Consider the following 6,048-nt stretch of genomic DNA (forward strand, 5'->3'; position numbering starts at 1 on the left):
GGATACAGTGAGCGGTAAAGACATGGATACAGTGAGGGGTACCAGGGATACAGTGAGGGGTACCAGGGATACAGTGAGGGGTAAAGACAGGGATACAGTGAGGGGTACCAGGGATACAGTGAGGGGTAATGACAGGGATACAGTGAGGGGTACCAGGGATACAGTGAGCGGTAAAGACATGGATACAGTGAGGGGTACCAGGGATACAGTGAGGGGTAAAGACAGGGATACAGTGAGGGGTACCAGGGATACAGTGAGCGGTAAAGACATGGATACAGTGAGGGGTACCAGGGATACAGTGAGGGGTACCAGGGATACAGTGAGGGGTAAAGACAGGGATACAGTGAGGGGTACCAGGGATACAGTGAGGGGTAAAGACAGGGATACAGTGAGGGGTACCAGGGATACAGTGAGGGGTAAAGACAGGGATACAGTGAGGGGTACCAGGGATACAGTGAGGGGTACCAGGGATACAGTGAGGGGTAAAGACAGGGATACAGTGAGGGGTACCAGGGATACAGTGAGGGGTAAAGACAGGGATACAGTGAGGGGTACCAGGGATACAGTGAGCGGTAAAGACATGGATACAGTGAGGGGTACCAGGGATACAGTGAGCGTTAAAGACATGGATACAGTGAGGGGTACCAGGGATACAGTGAGGGGTAAAGACAGGGATACAGTGAGGGGTACCAGGGATACAGTGAGGGGTAAAGACAGGGATACAGTGAGGGGTACCAGGGATACAGTGAGCGGTAAAGACATGGATACAGTGAGGGGTACCAGGGATACAGTGAGGGGTAAAGACAGGGATACAGTGAGGGGTACCAGGGATACAGTGAGGGGTAAAGACAGGGATACAGTGAGGGGTACCAGGGATACAGTGAGCGGTAAAGACATGGATACAGTGGGTGGTGTTGTGGAGTAGCTGACGTGAATGCCAACAATGGTGCTACTCTCCTACTGCCAAGATGCAGGACTGGGGGAATTCAAACACAACCACGGCCACACACATGCACACACATAGTCCGATGTTTCTACTCTACCAAGGTGGGCAAAACATTTCCTGTAGTCCTACTCTACTTCTATGGCTATAGAAGCCATCAGGAAGAGAGCTACATGTTTTTAAACATTACATACATTATGAAAGTATGAGATTCAAATTATTTTAGATTTTTAATTGAAATTCCAAAGCCCAAAATAGGGGACATTTAATTGCCAAAACATTTTAAATATTCCATTGTCTCTGTCAGGTCCACATTGAGTAGACAGCAATAGAAAAATAGGAAATTACTATGAAATAATACAATATTTCAGTTGTGTATTGTCACGTTCTGACCTTAGTTCCTTTGTTTTTGTCTTTGTTTTAGTATGGTCAGGGCGTGAGTTGGGGTGGGCAGTCTGTTGTTTTTCTATGTTGGTTTTTGAGTTCGGCCTAGTATGGTTCTCAATCAGAGGCAGCTGTCAATTGTTGTCCCTGATTGAGAATCATACTTAGGTAGCCTGGGTTTCACTTTCGGTTTGTGGGTGTTTGTTTCCGTGTGAGTGTTTGGGCCACACAGTACTGTTTTGTTTTGTTCACAACGTTTATTGTTTTGTTCCAGTGTTCAGTTCGTTTATTAAAAGACATGAACACTTACCACGCTGCACCTTGGTCCTCCTCTTTTTCTCCCGAAGACGATCGTTACATGTACATTACATTGTTTTTAATTGATGACTATCACTTTTCATTCCTTAAAAATCCTAATCTCATCTCTGCTCAGGCAGTAGCAGCCAAACAGCCAGACAACATTCTCTGTGCTCCCCATACTGTACTGTCATCCTATTTAGCTAGACTAGCCTGCACACCGTATGCTGCAGGGCTGTCTGACTAAATCATTTTACTAGTTCTTCAAAGTAGATAGGGCATACTTTCATGAACGTTCTCTATCTATCTCCCTCTTCATTGTGTTGTGTACTTTGCTCTCTCATGCGGTCTGTGTATCTATCCTAATGTAGCAAGCATAAAAGTGTATCCATCTGTCCAAGCCGGAAAGAACAGGTGCAGTGGATTATGGTCATTGTAGTTCATTAGTAATTGAACCGACATCGGTTATTAGTTGTTTAATAACGGGAAAAATATGAAATGTTGGTTAATCACTGGTACCCGTGCAACTAGGATTGCTTATCAGTCCATAGTGTCTCTCTTCCTGATGACGTCTATAGCCAATCACACACACACACACACACACACATGAGGGCCATATTGGGAATTTAGTCAGGACACCGGGGTTAACACCCCTACTCTTATGAGTGCTATGGGTTCTTTAGTGAGCACAGATGGTCAGAACACCTATTAAACGTCCCATCTGAAAGACGGAACCCTACACAGGGCAATGTATCCAATCATTGCCCTGGGGCATTGGGATATTTTTTTTAAACCAGAGGGAAGTGTGCCTCTTACTGGCCTTCCAACACCACTTCCAGCAGCATCTGGTACCCCATCCAGGGACCGACCAGCAGTGCCAGCAGTGGGATGCATGGTTCAAAAGGCATATAGACTGGAGAAGGAAAAGTGTTTATATACCAGAAAAGACAATGCATAACAATTGCAGAACACTCTGGAGAAACTTTAGAGTGACTCACAATAAGTGCTGTCATGACGTTGGCCTGGGGGTAGGTTTATGACAGTCATAAATACCTCTTCCCCCCTTTGGAAAACCCCTTGGTTAATATAGAGACTCTGGGAACATCAGAAGGTGGGGGGAAATTAACTATATTCTGTTAATCCGACCAATTGAACATATGGGGTGGTACTTAATGAATATGATGTCAGTTCGGTTGTCATCTGAGACATTCTCATCAATGATAAGAGGACGTAAACTCTACAGTGGAAAGTCTACACATCAGAGTTATCGGATTCACATGGAATTGTTGTTCAATTTAAATGTTTGAATATAAAATTATTGGTGAAGAGATTAAATGTCATTTTAGCTTCCAAATGAGAGATTTGAGTTTTCATAAGGTTAGAGCTCTGCTCAATCAATGGCCCGCCCCTGTGAAGGGACATGGGTTATAAAACTTTTCAAACACGCCCTCCTCTCCCTTCCTATATAAAGCCTTGACGACAATATAACCTCCTGTTCTGAGGATGTGAGGACGACGGTCCGATGTCAGAATGGTTCAGATAATAACTACAGAACGAAGCCAACATCAGCGTGAGCTTTGGTTGCGAATGCTATTAACTTTGAACTCTTATTCACTATAGAAGTGATACCTCCTAGCCGTTGAATTAGCTACAGCAGCTGCAACCGAGGGTTAGGAAGGAACAGACAGAGTATCCCGTCTATCACACAACAACGTTACTACAATGTATCCAATTGACCACCAGAGACATTCTTCAAAGGACTCAGTTTGGCAACACGACCTTCCATCTACCACCAACCTACTGAAGCGCAGCTCAGAGTAAATATGCATAAGATACTGTATTTACGATAGCACAGCTTCTTCCTTTGTTACTCAGTCTTCCCGCTCTTTCACTCAAACCCAGCCCTTTTTCTTTTGTGTAACAAGCTCTCATATCTGTTCCGCCCGCTAGGGACGTTTTCCTTTATGACGTAATTTGTAATCAAGTTATGATTAATTGTGTGTATGTGTAATTCTGTGTGATTATTTAGGTAATTAGTATATAAATAATGAAACCCAATTTTGTATTGATGATTCAACTTGTTAGCCAGGGTTCATGAAGATTTTCAACTTTCAACTTTCAGATGAGACTGAATTAAGGTGACGATTGCTATTGATGTAAAATATTACTAGGTCTTTAAGAGTTTATTCGGAAGATAACAGCTCTATAAATATTATTTTGTGGTGCCCCGACTTTCTAGTTAATGACATTTACATGATTAGCTCAATCAGGTAATATTAATTACGGAGAAAGGATTTTATAGAATAGCATGTCAAATCACTTAATCCAGCATAGCCAAAGACACAACAGTGCATTTGAACACAGACTCTGGAACCACCACATAATGAGTCGAGCATCATAACTCATTAAGAACACAGAGAACATATGTTCCTCTCACTTTGAGACATTTCTCATACATTTCCTTAGGCTCTAACATAATATGCATCCCAAATGGCACCCTAAGCCCTATATAGTGCTCTACTTTTGACCACTACTAGAGCACTACATATAGAATAGGGTGCCATTTGGGACGCAGAGAGAAAAATAGGCTGCTATAGATGTTAAAGCAAGGTATATATTTTGCTGGTCTGGTATGTTATCAGCGTTTTGAAGCCACAGCTGCTGTACATGGAGAGAATTATCAAACACCTACTGCACCACTTTACACAGTGACAAAATGATAACGTAGGCAGAGGTAGAGAGAGAGACAGAGAGAAAGAGAGAGAGAGAGAGGGGGGAGAGAAGAGAGAGAGGGGGAGGGAGAAATAGGAGAAAGGGAGACAGAGAGAGAGAGTGCGGGATAGAGGAGAGAGAGAGGGGGAGGGGGAAGGGATGGAGAAATAGGATAAAGAGAGACAGTGAGAGAGAGAGAAGATAGAGAATGGGAGAAAGGGAGAGAGGGATAGAAATAGACATAGAGAGAGAATAAGGAGAAAGGGAGAGAAGGACAGAGACAGAGAGTTGATATTCCTCTATTGTGTGTGACAGACTGACTTGATATTTACCTATACATTTGCACTCTCTCTCCAAATTGCTATAGTATGGTCTAGAATGTATATTGCATGGCCAGACTGCATAACCCCTCCCTCTCCCAAGGTAAGTGGCGTTTCAGAGCAGTTAAGTGCCTCTCGTTTTCAGGGCAGGCAGAATCAAGCCTCCACACAGTCCTATTTGCCTGGTCTATCTCTCTAAGCTCAGAGGGAGTGACCTGCAGACACTATGGAGGAATGAAATGGAGAGATCACACACATGGACGCACGCACAGTCGCACACACACACTAGTGATCAGATCCCGTTGCTGCCGCTCGCCATGAAATATTCAGGTGTTCTCTACCCACAACAGAATGGCAGCACACACACACAGCCTTCCTTATAACATACAACTGCAATAGCTGCAGCCTCTATACAAGCGAAGCTTGAAGACATGGTTGGCTGCAAAAAACAGGATCTGGCCCAAAAGCTATGGTAAAATCACTATTATCTACCATGCCACTGTGACTGTACAGCTCAAGGTGTTACAGGTGATATATAGCCTAGGCTAGAAAACAGCGCTCCTCTCTAGCTCTAACAGGATAAGTTACCCAGTCCCATTCTGTCTGTGTGACTGATATCAGTACACAGCTGTGTTATGGTGAAACCAGGCCACTGGGTTAGTGGCGCCCTCAGGGCACTAGTAAAATAGTTATGTGGAGGTATTGATAACCACCACACATTCTTCTGCCTTTGCTGGAAAGGTTAGGATCTCTTTATTACAGTATACCATGTAGAATGGGAACAAACACAAGCAACAAAAAATAAACACAAAAAACTGTATACTGTCTGTACTCTTGTCCACAGTATGTTCCAATGGGGTGTAAGATATGAGCCATAATAGTGCAAGGCCAAGGGGACAAACATTCACTTTCCCTTGACTTGCTATGATCTAGTCGTAGGACACTATAGTGGTTGGTATGAAGGCTCACCGCCCATCCCACCCTGCAAGAGCTGACACACACACAAACAGACACGCCCTAACACACACCATCCCTCTTCCCCATGCATCTGGGGGCGGCAGGGTAGCCTAGTGGTTAGAGCATTGGACTAGTAACCAAAAGGTTGCAAGTTCAAACCCCCGAGCTGACAAGGTACAAAATCTGTCGTTCTGCCCTTGAACAGGCAGTTAACCCACTGTTCCTAGGCCATCATTGAAAATAAGAATTTGTTCTTAACTGACTTTCCTAGTAAAATAAAGGTATAAAAAAATCTCCCACCACCACACATTGGAACTGGGCAGTCAAAGTCACACCAAGACAGAAGTTATTTTAGGGATCTGTCTTTACATGGCTGTTGGGTCAGGTGGTGCTGACCTCACTGCCAGTGAGTGACAGTGGATCAAAGCCTGATCA

This window comes from Oncorhynchus masou, chromosome 5, assembly GCF_036934945.1.
Source record: "Oncorhynchus masou masou isolate Uvic2021 chromosome 5, UVic_Omas_1.1, whole genome shotgun sequence".
NCBI lineage: Eukaryota > Metazoa > Chordata > Actinopteri > Salmoniformes > Salmonidae > Oncorhynchus > Oncorhynchus masou.